The sequence below is a fragment of the Manis pentadactyla genome, chromosome 6 (genome assembly GCF_030020395.1).
Source record: "Manis pentadactyla isolate mManPen7 chromosome 6, mManPen7.hap1, whole genome shotgun sequence".
Lineage (NCBI taxonomy): Eukaryota > Metazoa > Chordata > Mammalia > Pholidota > Manidae > Manis > Manis pentadactyla.
The window spans coordinates 157,557,318-157,570,528 of NC_080024.1; the positions used below are offsets into that span (position 1 = coordinate 157,557,318).

Genomic DNA, 13,211 nt, shown 5'->3' on the forward strand with positions numbered 1-13,211 from the left:
CTAATCCGTGGGGTTCCTCAGAGTCAAAGCCGTGTCACCTGGTATGTCTCACCCGGGCCCAGAGGGGTGCAGAGAGGAGCCTTGTGAGAGACCTGAGTGCCTTAGCTGGGCCAGAGCCGTCCAGCTCCCCAGGGGGCAGCCCCGATGTAGTCAGGGCCCCAGACACGTGCCTTTGGTCTTACTGTGTCCACGCATCTCTGCATGTCCGAGAGTTAGTTACTGGGGAAAAGACAATCAGAGAGTTTCACTCATTTTGTGCACCGATTTGTGGCCAGGCCGGATCTCAGAACAGCTGCCAGACCCGGGGTCGCTCTGACAGGCGTCCATCCAGTTTCTCCTTGCCTCCAAATCATCAGATCTGCACGTTGAGCTTTGGGTTATTTTTGCCACAATTTCGATATAGTGTATCTATTTCAAGAGAGAATTGGGATGTAAATCATCTCACAAATGTACAGGTGACAAAAATGGCCAATGAGTCATTTCTGACTTGACACTGTTCTTCGGTTTTTAGATTGATGGAGCCCATTATCACGTGCCCAGTCCCTGTACAGTCAGTGTGTTTCATTCACAGGCTGTTCGTCCACTCTCTCTGCTCGAGACCCTACAGCCCCTTCTCTAAAGTAACAAACCACCCACGGAAGCAATATAGCAAACAAGCTGCCTCAAATTCTCTGTAAAACTGGGTCATGTAAGAAAATGCCCCAAAAAGTACCTGTAGTTAAAGCTTAAAAGAAGAATCTGACCTCATGATTCTTGCTAACAAGTTTTTTTCAAAAGAGAAAAGTCCTTACTGTCAAAGCATCAGTCAGGAACCAGGTGCCGCCTCTCCCGCCGGGGTGGCCACGACCCAGCAGGCTCCGTCCCCCGAGGCAGGTGCGAGGCTGGAGAGCCAGGCCCCCTGCTGCACAGCCGTGGCCAAGCCGAGGCTGTCGGCGACGGCAAGGACAGTGTCCACGGCGTCAGCAGGGGCATCCCCGTTTGCCCAGTAAATAATCAGGCAGTCACAAGGTGAAGGTGCGTTCATGTATGGGGCGGCGTCGGTGGGTGACCAGCACAACTCATCGTGGCCCGAGGCAGAGGGGCTGCCTGAGCACCTGGGAGGGGGAGCGGAAGTGTGTGGGGCCCGCTGCTGCCTGCAGGCCTTCCCTCCTGCCCCCTGCACACTGCCTCTATGTGTCCAGGCACTCTGTGTTCAGAGCGGCCAGTCACATCCTTGTCTGCAGACCCGGGGGCTCTGAGGGGGCACCCTATCCACACACCAGGGGGCATTGTTTTGTTCTGTTTTTCTCTTTGTATATTTCCCTTCTCTGTATACATTCTCAGTTCCTGAAAGGCTGGCTGTGTGCAGGCTGAGAGCGGGTCCCAGCGTCTCAGTCCGGCTGCGTCCTGACCCTTCCCTTTGACACACCTTCAGGGGCTGTGGTGCGACAAGGGCCTCGGTTTCTCCACTTCCCAAAGTGGCTGCTCATGGTTGTCCCTCCAGACATCATCCAGGGGACATAATGCAGTGCACAGGCCTCAGTCACCCTTCTGTAACTTCACAGCAAGAAAGAACAGTGCAAAGCCCTAGTCAGCAGCACGGGGTTTCACAAAACTACATGCTGCTGCTGTGTTTTGAAAACCAAATTTATTTTCAGGCTTTACATAGGTACAGACCTAGTTACATAGATATTTCTTTTTTGTTGTATAGTCAAGAAATTATCATAACCAAAATAAACCAATTTAGAAATTAAATGTCCTTAGTCACATAAAAGCTTAAAAGTGGTGAAAAGCAGCCAAAAAGATAGAAGCTTCGTTGTTTTTTAGACACGGAAAGCGGAGTACATTTCCGTTCGGTTTCTCGTCTCCCTGTGAACCGAGCACATCGACGGTCGCCTTCTTCGTCTTTCTGCACAGACCTGCCGCCCTTCCTGTCCCCGCGTGGTTGTCCACACCCCAGTGATCTCCATGTCACGTGGCCCTGTGCCCGGGCCCCTGCTAGTCACCGTGCTGTGCTGGGACTTCCCTGAGGGTCTGCACACCTGCCCCAGAGGCTCTTTCCCTTCCAGTGGTTCCCGTGCCTGCGGCCCCACAGCCTTCCCTGTAACCCTGCTTTCATGGCCACATTTGCTCCTGAACCTACAGGGCCTCGTGTTCACTAAAACCTTCCTGCTGACCCACGTGCCTGCAGTCTTCTAATAGTGCCCAGGCGTGGCCCACACAGATGGGTCTGCTGAGCAGCTCCACGGCCCCGAACTCCCGCCTCCCCTCGTCTCTGCCTTTGTCCAGCTGTGCCCAACCCAAGTGCTCTTCCGATGCCCGAGTAGCTCAGACCCCTCTGCCTGGGCTGCCTGCCTCCTGCACATCAGGGCAAAGGAGCTCTTACTTTTCTCTACTCACTGTCATGTTACTACTTCACGTTTTATAGCAACCTTACTACTTTTATAATTAGAGGGGCTATTTTTCAATCAAAATGAATGAGAAAAGATGAAGATAAAGAAGGATCTCAAAGCCTGCTTGCTCTCTAACCACTGTCATCAGCTTCACGCGCCCTGTGGCGGCTCCCGGGCACCGCCGCACACCACGATGGTGTCGTGGTCAGTCATCGCCGGGCACTCCGCAAGGTCTTTGGGAGGGGCCGAGCTCTAGCCTGTCTCGCTTCACAGTGTCTGTGTACCTGAGCTGCTGGCCGAGCCGCAGGCTGTTGGGAACATGGTGGGAAGTGCTCGGAGCAGGCAGTGGGCAGAGCTGACACTGTGTAGTCGAGCTCTTCCAGTACTCTGGTCATGCTGCCACAGTCTCGGAGCCAGAGCCCTGGAGGCAAGCCAGGCTGTGTCCATGTGGGTGGCGTTTGCCTTTTGGTCCCCCATGAATTGTGATGGTGGAGGTGTGCTGCTTCTCTGCCCCCAGGAGGTATTGGCTGAGCCTGTGGGTGGGCTTAGCTGCCCTGCCGTGAATGGTTGCCGCTCCCGGAGGATAACCTAGTTGTCGTTTGGAGGAAGTACCTGGGGAGGTGTGGGCACCAGGCCCGACACCCTCACACGCTTGCTGTCGCACCTGAATTGGTGGGCAAGACGTCATTGTGCCCGCTGCTGGATTTTATAGGCTCTGTTGACCAACTAATGTTTAAGAATCTCTTGTAGCCAGACTCAGTATGACTTTAGGGGTTGTGTGTGTATCAAATTGTTTTATTTGGGAAGAGAAAATGCAAAATTCAAGAGTCAAAAGCAAATTTGGGGGTCTAAAATGGTAAGACGGGTGAAGTATAAGCGTGCAGACGGCTGTGCCAGAGCTCCGGGGCGCACGTCAAGGCAAGTGCGGGTCGCCCGGGATGCTGCAGGGGGAAATGGGCCACATTCTCATTCTCAGAACGTGCTAAACATGTGCTTTTTGTATTACAGTATTCTAGAAATTCTGAAAAGTTCCATACGATTATATATTGAAAAAGTTATTTCCCAGATGGGAAACATAGACTACAGATATCACCCAAGGAAAATTTTATTGAAAGTTTTGACAATATTATATTATACATGTACCTTATTACCTGCCAAAAATAAATATACATTTTGTTTGAAATACATGGGGTTTTTCATCTTTTGGTTTTTGTGTAAGTTATCACCCTTTTAAAATCTTGAATTAGGAATCCGCAGCAGAGAAGGGTGTTACTGACTCAAAAACTACTGGAATCAAAGAGAAACGGCCAGTCTTATACGTAAATCTTTTACTTGTTCAAAGTTTTTCTACTTTGGAAATTGGACAGTGATTAAAAGTAGCAGAACATTAAATAGCCTTAAAAAAAGTCCCTAGCGTATTTTAAATTTGAAAAGGGAAAGAATAGGCTTCATCATAATTTTTGAAGCTCTCTATTGATGCAGCGTTTGCAAACCCTAAAGCCTAAGGAAAATAATCTCAATGGTTCATTATTTAGCTTATTGAACTTTGCTGCTGTGAGGTTGACGGATGGCGGCAATGTTCCCAATCACCAAAGCACCATTTGAAAAGCATTTTTTATTGAATAAAGTGCTTAGAATATTGCACCCTGGAGCTTGATTCAGGGAAATGGCTCAATTGATGTTTTCTGTTTGACCTCAGCTTTGACCTGCCCGACATACAGGTTAATAAGCAGCAGCTTTCGGAGACTCCAGGGCCTGTGTTCTGCGCCAGCACTGTCCCTGTTTGTGTCTCTGTGTCACACTCATCTTTAGGAAAAACGTGACGTATTCAGTATAACATCTTTTTTCTTGAGTCTCTTGTGTCACAGCTGCAACTCTCACGATACACGTAGTCTTCATTTTCATGCTCCTGAAAACAAAAAATGATCTTTTTACCTTGCCTACACATGTGCACAGGGTAGTTTTTTATACAAATACTGGAATTCTGGGAGAATTAAGTCCCTGTGGCTCTGTGGGGTCCCCAGGCGCTCGCCGTGGCGTGTCATCTCGGTACGTCTGGTGCTGACTTTGAGGCGTGGCAGGTGGTGGTGTGGCAGTCCTGACTGCCAACGCGTCCATCCCGGGGACCCCGCAGTGCATCGTCGCCTGTCTCACAATGGCCATCATGCTTCATTTCCTCAAGAGAGTAGAAAGTTCGCGGCCTGCCACTGTGTCCGTACAGCAGCACGTAGCCAACTCCAGCCTGGCAAGCAGTGAGTGTTCCCTGGAAACTCCTGGACAAAGTTAAGCCCAGGCCTCAGCACTGGCGTCCTGTGTGCCAGAGACCAGGGCACGTGTCGCTGCCACTGCGAGGGCGTGCGCCCCTGGGCAGAGTGGAAAGGTCCTCAGGCCGAGTGACTGGTGACAAACCTTGAGGACCTTTGGCCTCTTTTGGTCCAAAAAGATGGATTGGCCTTGACTTTTAAAGACTGCTTACTCCTGTACCCAGGCTATTTATTATTCTTCAGGCCCCTCACATGGGAAAGCTCTGTGTTTAAATATTACTGCAAGGTATAGATGTCATCTCCTCCCTCAGACATTTATGTGCAGAATCAGCTAAAGTTTATGACAAACCATGAGCAGGTTTTATAAAAATAGAAGAACGTGTCCTCTTTAATAGCATTGCTTCTGGATTTGCCAGAGTAAATGCTAGTGTATGGGGCCAGCGGTGGTTTTAAATCCATTATATGTGCACCTACTGAGGCAGGACTGACTGGTGTTTCAATGTGCAGGGGAGCAGGTCCCTTCGGTGATGCTAGCCCTCCCCGTGGTCCTCAGCAGCAGAGTGTGCGCACAGCCTGTCATGCCACTGATGGGCGGTGTTTCCAGGTGATCAGATTGCACTTTATGTCCGTAATCCTATCCAGTTACAACAATGGTGGTAACACTGCAGTGGGCAGCGAGGGCTTGTCAGGGAGAAGGGATTGACATATAAACGGCGTGTAAGGTGCATCCGGGATCAGAGCTGGCAGCTGTGTGTACGTAATTGCAAATATGATGAAGGAAATTCCTCCCAAGTTTTTCAAGCACAATAGTACAGAAAGCTTCAAATAATGGGATTATAGAGAAAGATTAATAAATGACATCTTGCTCTACATTATCTTTCCTCCCACGTGATGTGTGTGACTCGGTGAATCCTTTCTCTACTGGCTGCTTTGCATGGAGAAGCAATGGATCGCCTGACACAAAGATCAGGTCTGTGTTACTGACCTGCCTGTGGGTGAGATTTGGCTCAAGCTCACACGTGAATATAGTTTTTACACTCACGTTTTAACTATTTTTACTTTGCATTACTGTCAGTAATTGCAGTAGTCAGAGAAATAGTCATTTGAAATGTTTTAAGCCTTTAGTTCTGGGTTATCTTTACACTTCATCTCTCAGGATTACATCCTATTATAATGTCAGGCAGCAGCCTCCACATGAGCACGGCAGCTTGCAAGAAGTATTCGATAAACCATATTTTATTTGAATACTGACAAAGTTGCCTAAACAGACGAAATCAAATAGCATTGGAAACTCTCTTACTGAAGAACGTGCACCTGGGCACCAGGGAAGTTTCTGTGACCTGAGACTGTGGTGGCGAGAGGAAGGGTGCAGGTGGCCCGCACCATCGTGACAATGTCCAGAGGGAGCAGGGAGACGTGGGCAGCCCTGCCCCTGACCAGGAGGCGCACAGTGGAGAAGGCAGGTGGCCGTGTGTTAAAGGCCCGAGATAAATGCCGAAGGCCTAGCAATTTCCACCGGCCCCTCAGCAGCTTTCTGTCTACATGTGTCTGCTAGCGCGCAGTCTGGCCAAACACAGAGAGGAGCCTCAGAGCGGCCGTGGTCCGGAGCGGTGTCCCCACTCTCAGGGGCACCCCTGGACTGGCACCAGCTCCCAGGTGTGGGCAGCGGCACGGACCCTCTGCCCCCACCAGCCGGCACAGGGTGTGCCTTGCAGACCAACCGGAGGCCGTGGGCATCGGTAGGAAGTGAAGTAAGTGAACTTGGCATCTAGCTAAAAAGCTTAGAAGAAAAAACAAAACCGAAGGAGAGAAGGAGAAAGATAAAAAGAAAAACACCGAGAGGAATGACTAAAGAGGCAAATGCATTCAAAAGCTGACCCCCTGAAAGGTAATAGATGGAAAAGCTGTTAGCAGAAATAGTAAGTGATACAAAACAGTGAATGCAAACTAGGTATATACAGAACCATGCATATGAAGAGTGCAAATAAGCTTAAAATTTTATAAGAATATCATGAAAATCCAAATGCTAATATTTTTGAAAACCTCATTAAATACCCATGTTGAGGAAAAATATAACTTAACAAAGTGGAGTCTAAAGAACATATAAAGCCTGAATACACCAGAAAAGAAATTCAAGAAGTCACCAAAAACCGCTGTGGACTGATTTTGTAGGTCAATTATTTTAAGCCACAAATAAGTCCCACACTATAAAGACTTACCTGGAACAAGGAAAAAATTCCAAAGCCTTCTGAATCATTTTATGAAGCCAACTTGATCCTAAACTCTAAAATCTGACTGTGATAACACAAATATATACACAATAAAAAAGAAATTTACAGAGGAATCTTATGAACAGATTCAGAAATCTTGAAACTAATGCCAACAAATCAAACTTAACAGCATAGTGAAAAAGTGTGACCAAGTGGCATTTATCCCAGGAATACGAGAATGATCCAATACTAGGAAATATATTTGTGTGGCTTTACATCTGTAAGTTGGAAGTTACTCAATAATCTCATCTCAATGCATTAGCGACTTTAAAAAGGCATTTGAATTGAAATTCAGTGCCCATTCCTGATCGAATCAGACCAGCCCCCAGATCCAATGACAATAAACTCAAAACAGAAAGCTACTGTCTTGACATGATTCATAACTGCAGTCTTGAATCAATACTCAGCCGTCATACCAAGTAAACTCTACAGTCGTTCCCAATGAAGAATAAAACAGACATCTGCTGACACCATCACCATCATAATGTCCTAGAAGTTCTGTCAAGACAGTATGTCAGAAGAGATCAATACAGTTATTAGAAGGAAATAAGATTACCACTTACACACGATGCGACTATTCATGTAGAAAACCATGAGAAGCGTCTGCAGAACCATCAGAATCGTGAGACCTCAGTAGGCTGTCGCCGCAAAATTATGTGAGTCAGTAGCTTTGTTATTTATCAACAACCCTTCATGTTGAAGACTGGACCCCATTCACAAAGCCTCAACAGTGAAAACGTGTATTCACAAACTTAAGTAAAAATGTGGCATATGAATAATAACAGCTAATTTTGAAGCTATCCTTTAAATCACTGTTGTCAGCATTTTACCTATGTCCACTCATGCAACCCTTTTAACAGCCTCCGAAGGAGGTGCCCGTGTTTTTCCGTGAGCAAAGCACGACAAATGCAAGCATTTCACCTGAGGGCAAGGGAAGTTTTGTTTTGTTTTCTTTTAATTGCCAGAACGATTGTTCAGCACTGCTACCCTTGAGAAACATCTGAGGATTTCCCCAAAACCTGCTGAAACAGAATCTGTAGAATTAGAAATTCTTTATCATTCATTATATTGCTTCTAAATAATTGGTCTGTTTTGAAAACAGTTCATTTGTGTATATATTTTTTTGCTAAATGTATATGCTGAGATACATAAACTGAGAAGTGGTTACACAGTTTCACACCAGATTACAGTCTGCAATGACATTTCGCCAGCACAAAAGAATGCTCTGTGAAGGAGACAGGCCAGCAGGTGGTGGACCCTGGACCCAGAAACCACTGAACCTCTTCAGGCCTCGGTTTCCCCTTCGCAGAGAGTGAGGTCACATGTTCAGACACTTGGTGATCTCAGGCTCCCCCAGCATTCGCTACCATGAAATGCTGAAGGACGGATGTAACACAATACGTGTAGGACCTGTGTGCTGAGACATCTGAAGACTGAAGAAGAACCAGAGAGGGTCTGTATGTGAGAAGTGTTCTGTGCTCGTGGATAGGAAGACTGTTACCAAGGTGTCAGCTGATCTTTTATAAAGATGCTAAGGAAACCCGCTGCAGGCTGAGCCTTTGGACGGATGGTGCCCACAGCAGCCGGAGAGCCACGTGCACAGAAAGCCTCGGCCAGTTCCTCTCAGCATGTACGAAAATTAACCGAAATTGTCATAGACCTAAGAGAAAAACCTAAGAATTTAAAATATCTAGGAGAAAACCTTTAAAGTTTTAGTTAGGCAATGGTTTCATGGGATACAAACAGCCCAAATTGTAAAAAAAATTGTTAAATTGGACTTGAAGGTAAAAATCCTATTTTCTTCAAAAGACATTGTTAAGAAAATGAAGGTAAGCCACAGATTTCTAGCATATGTTCACAAAATACATTATGACAAATGAATAGAAACCGAAATACATAACGAATTCTAGAAACCCAGTAACAAGGGAGGAGCCACCCACTTTAAACACTGGCAAGAGCTTTGAATGGGCCCGTGAGGGCAGGAGTGTGGCTGGGTAGCACCTGAGGCTGTGGGGCCTCTGCTTCGTGCAGGCGGCTGGCATTTGTGTGTAAGGACGCGGTTTAAAGGCTGCCAGCAGCCTCCAGGCAGAGACGGGCACTTGCTAGACTGTGACCCCCGGTGTGCGGGCAGGCGTCTCTGCAGGTCCATCCCAGCACCCGGGCAGGCTCGGGCCAGCAGGCTGCCACTCAGGTCTTGGGGCTCCTGGCCAACCTCCCACTTTATCACCTCGAATCAGAAACTAGTTCTTGTTGACTCGGGAATGTGTTCTTGGCCACTGGGTGTGCGGCAGTGAGCGTGGCTGTCGTCCGTGCCTCCAGCCGAGGCTCCAGCCCTGCCATAGGTCCTGCGTAGCCAGACGGGGGGCAGACGTGGTGTGGGTGTCACAGTGGAGCTCCAGAGGCAGAGCGGGGCTGCTGTGGCGGCGTGATGGCAGCCGGCACGCATGGCCCCCCTGGGCCGTCAGGGAGCCTTCTGGAGTCGAGGGGACAGGACAGCCTAGTGACCATGCCTGGGAGGGGAGGGCCGGATCCCGCCTCCTCTCAGACGGCGGGGCCAGCTGGGTGTGTCCTCCGCACGTGGGCACACGCGCCCAGGGTCTGAGGCCGAGGGCTTGCACAGGGTCTGTGTGTGGCCCCAGTCGAGCGTCGGGCTGGCACTGCCCCTCCTGAGGGGCCCCCTGCACCTCGCTGTCCGTCTGGAGACGCGGGGCTGCAGGCTCCAGGGAACGAGCTGTCATGGCCCCAGTGCCTTCAGGAAGGAGGCAGTCAGACTTTGAACCTTCCTACCCTTTAATTTCTACTTGTCCCAGATAGAACATTTCTAGAAGCCTTTTAGAAAGAATGCCACTAATACACCCGAACAGTGAGGGCGTCCTGGATTCTGTGCTCCGACCCAAGGTCGTAAGGCTCAAATGCAGAGCCAGGCCCTTCTGCTCGCCGTGGGCCCGCGGCTGCTGGCCCAGGTAGCACGTCTGCCAGGATGAGGGGCACGGGGCATGTGGGCCACAGGTGTGCTGCCTGCCTGTGCCCTCCCCAGGTTCAGGCCTGTTCCAGAATGTTCTGCCTTACAGTATAAAAAAGAATCCTGCCCAACCCCAAGTGGCGGCATTAGGACATCAAGGCATCTACTCTGTGGGATTTTTGTACTCTTTCCCTCTGGTTGGCATCATGTAGGGAGTTGACCCTCCAGTTGATATTGGTTAAAATGCTGGGCCAGGGAAGGAAGTACCAGAGCTTCGCACGCGCTGCTCCTGAGGTGGGTAGTGAGGCCACACGGGCTCGAGCGACGGGCAGGTGCGCCAGCAGCTGGCAGGCGCCCTGGGGAGCGAGGCCTGGGCTGGGCCCACAGAGGCACAGTCGGCAGGCCACAGGGTGTGAACCGCACCTCGGCCTGGGGCGGACGGGAGCGTTTGCAGTGTACCGAGAAGTCCCGCGGGGAAGGACCGCACGCTTCCCTTTGGTCTTACTTTGACGTGGTGCCGCACAGCTGAGTTAGCCCCGCTGGGCACGCTCTTGTTTCTGTGGGCTCATGTGTCTTTTTTTAGTGCTGTAATTTAGCGCATATTGCTGATGCTCTAAATTATAGGACTGTATTATCTATAGCGTGATTTTATCTCAGCAAACGTCAGTCTCTTAGTAACACACTGGAAAGCCAGGGCAAGTGAGGTGTGAATTTGAGCTGCACCTGACTCACTGCTGAACGGCCAGCATGCCTACAGACCCCTGGAGTTGTGCGTGTCCTCCGAAAGACAACCTTGTCAGACCTGGGACCCAGTGGCACAACTCCGGGAGCAAGAATGGCGACATGTCACCGCGCACACAGGCCGCCAGAGCAGGGCCGGCGAGAAGGAGCCGTCAGTGTGTGGGCATGGGGCCGGGCCAGGGGCTCGCCGCCTCGGCTGTCTGCGCTCCCGTGTCCCGTGACCCTGCGGCCAGGTCCGGGGACCGCAGGCGGAGTGGCGGAGTCTGGCAAAGTGTGGCGAGGAAGCCACTGCGGGTGGGCTCTCATCTGCCTGCAGGAGGGCCGTGCCCTGACGCAGCCTCCCGCCACCCAGTCAGTCACGTCGATCCTTCCCAGAGGCCCCATTCTTCCTTTCTAGGCAGCTTTACTTCAATTACTTGTACAAAGCAATGAAACACCCCAGTTCCAGCCAAAAGACTGCTTTCTTTGCTCTTTCCCCAAAGCAGTTCCAGGTAACACTTGGCTGTCACCCCCTCGGCTTTTTCCTCCTCTGCCCAAGCTGGGTGCGCTCGCTGCTGAGCTGGCCTGGCTCCCCTCACCCGGGGGGCCTCCAGCGGTCCAGCCTGCTGGCAGTTGGTGGATGTGTGTGTTCTGGAGTGGTAGGGGGTCCCCACAGCCCGGTGCAGTCTGATACTGGAAGGACTCGGAGCTCTGCATGGCTGTCTTACTCACGGTCACCATCGAGACGGTGAGGGAAGGGTTGAAATCAGCCAGAGAGGGGCCTGGTGAGAGCCCCCAGCTGACCTCCCCGGGCTGTGCAGACAGTGCTGACTTCTCCTGGCAGCAGTACGTGACTGTCCTGGGAGCCCTCCTGAGCCTCGGCTCCCGGGGTTTCATTAGGGGTCGTCCACGTGGACGTGGCTCACCTTAGTCTCCTGCCCCCGGAGGTCCTGCTGCCCCCTGAGCCCCTGTGCCTCTCCACAAAGCACACTTCAAGTAGGCTGGGCAGCATGCCCACACGTGCCCAGGGCTGGGAGGTCGCCTCCCAAGAGATGGGCACTACCAGGCCCCCGTCCACGGGGAGACCGCGGCCCAGGCGCACACGTGGGGCCCCCACCGAGGCGCCTGCCTTGGGCAGGGCCCGCGCAGTCTTCGCAGCAAAGGGCTCCTGCTCAGCAGCCTCTCACGGTGTGTACGAATGCTGAGCTCTCTCGGCTTGTTGCCTGTGTGGTTCACCCTCTGCAAGGGGGCACAGAGACCTTACTGGGGTCGTCGATCAAATAGATGAAGTAGAAATATGCCCACCTCATCTATCTCCCACAAAAAGGAGAGGAGCATCAGTTCCATTTGTGGGTGGGGGGCTTCAGGCTTACGGAGGCCCACGTCTGTCAGCACCAGAGCTTGCCCAGATGCCACACCCACCGCCTCGCCATGCCCACGCGGTGGGGACCCGGGGCGTCCAGTCCTGCCCCTGTGCAGCAGCCCTGCCTGTCGAGCTCATGTTCAGATCCGACCCGTGCTTCTGAATTCCCAGCAGGGATCACATGAACGGGCCCGTCTGACGCTTCCAGCCACCGCAAGGACGGAGGGTCCGGGCGGGTCCGCAGCCGGCGGCCGCGCAGAGACGGCGCCCAGCCCAGGGCAGGCCCGGCTGACGAGAGCCGAGGCGGAGCGCTGCTCGTGATTCTGCAGAGTTAAATCTCACCGCTTGGCGGTCGAACATGTGATGTCTTTGCTGTCCTGAGTTTGCAAGTCAGCTAACTACGATTTTATTGATTTAAGTGAAATTTCTATTTTTAAATGAGAAAATTGGGACTGGGGAGAAATTTGCACACACAGCCATTCCTACCCCCAGAAAGCCTACTGAATTGTGCCCCACATCCGGAGTGTGGGGCGATCGCAGGATGCGGGGCCAGCGGCTCGGTGGGGAGAGGCCCCCGGACCTCTGTGCCCGCCTCCGCGAGGCCCCCACTGGCTGCCCGGAGACCGGCGGCTCCGCCCCGTTCACCCAGACCCGCTCTGCGATGCAGTCGTTTGTGTCCGTTCCCAAGGGGCCGGGGCTCAGACAGGCTGGCTGACCCATGCCCCTTAGGGGTGCATTCTGACCTTTGGTAACTGAAGTAACCAAAAATAAGGTTCATTTTTATAATTTCACTCTTCATCCTGCCCTTCTGAAATTATTCCATTTATCATAGGTAGTTCTACTATACAAAGACTTCTTAAAATGGACATTTATAAAAGGTGGATTCTGATGCATTGACTACACATAAAAGAAAGTGGAATTGTACTTTACGACTGTACGAGTGTGTCTTTACTGCCCTAAACAACAGTCCGTGTCCATTTAATCCCTTTCTGGGTTCCTGAAGTGTCTGGGAAATAGTCCCCTCCCATGGAAGGGGCCGAGAGCTGTCTGTCGTGGATTTCTTTAAAACAAACCTTCAGGAGGGTGCCAGTTCCAGAAGTGCGGCCACCCGCTGTCCAGGGGGCAGTCATGACAAGAGCAGGCGGCCCCCAGCTGAGTGCCCCCCCCTCACAGAGCATCTCCATGACCCAGAGGAACCTCATGCCCGCATTTCCTTCCTTGTTATCTTCGTGTGCCCACAGAGCGTCTCTGCGCTAGCGT

At 51.3% G+C, this 13,211-nt stretch overlaps 1 protein-coding gene across 8 annotated transcripts in view; it reads left to right on the forward strand.

The window, feature by feature from the left end:
* The window catches only part of ATP9B (ATPase phospholipid transporting 9B (putative)), a 220,758-nt gene that overhangs the window by 176,464 nt on the left and 31,083 nt on the right, over window positions 1–13,211 (forward strand). The window lies entirely within an intron of this gene.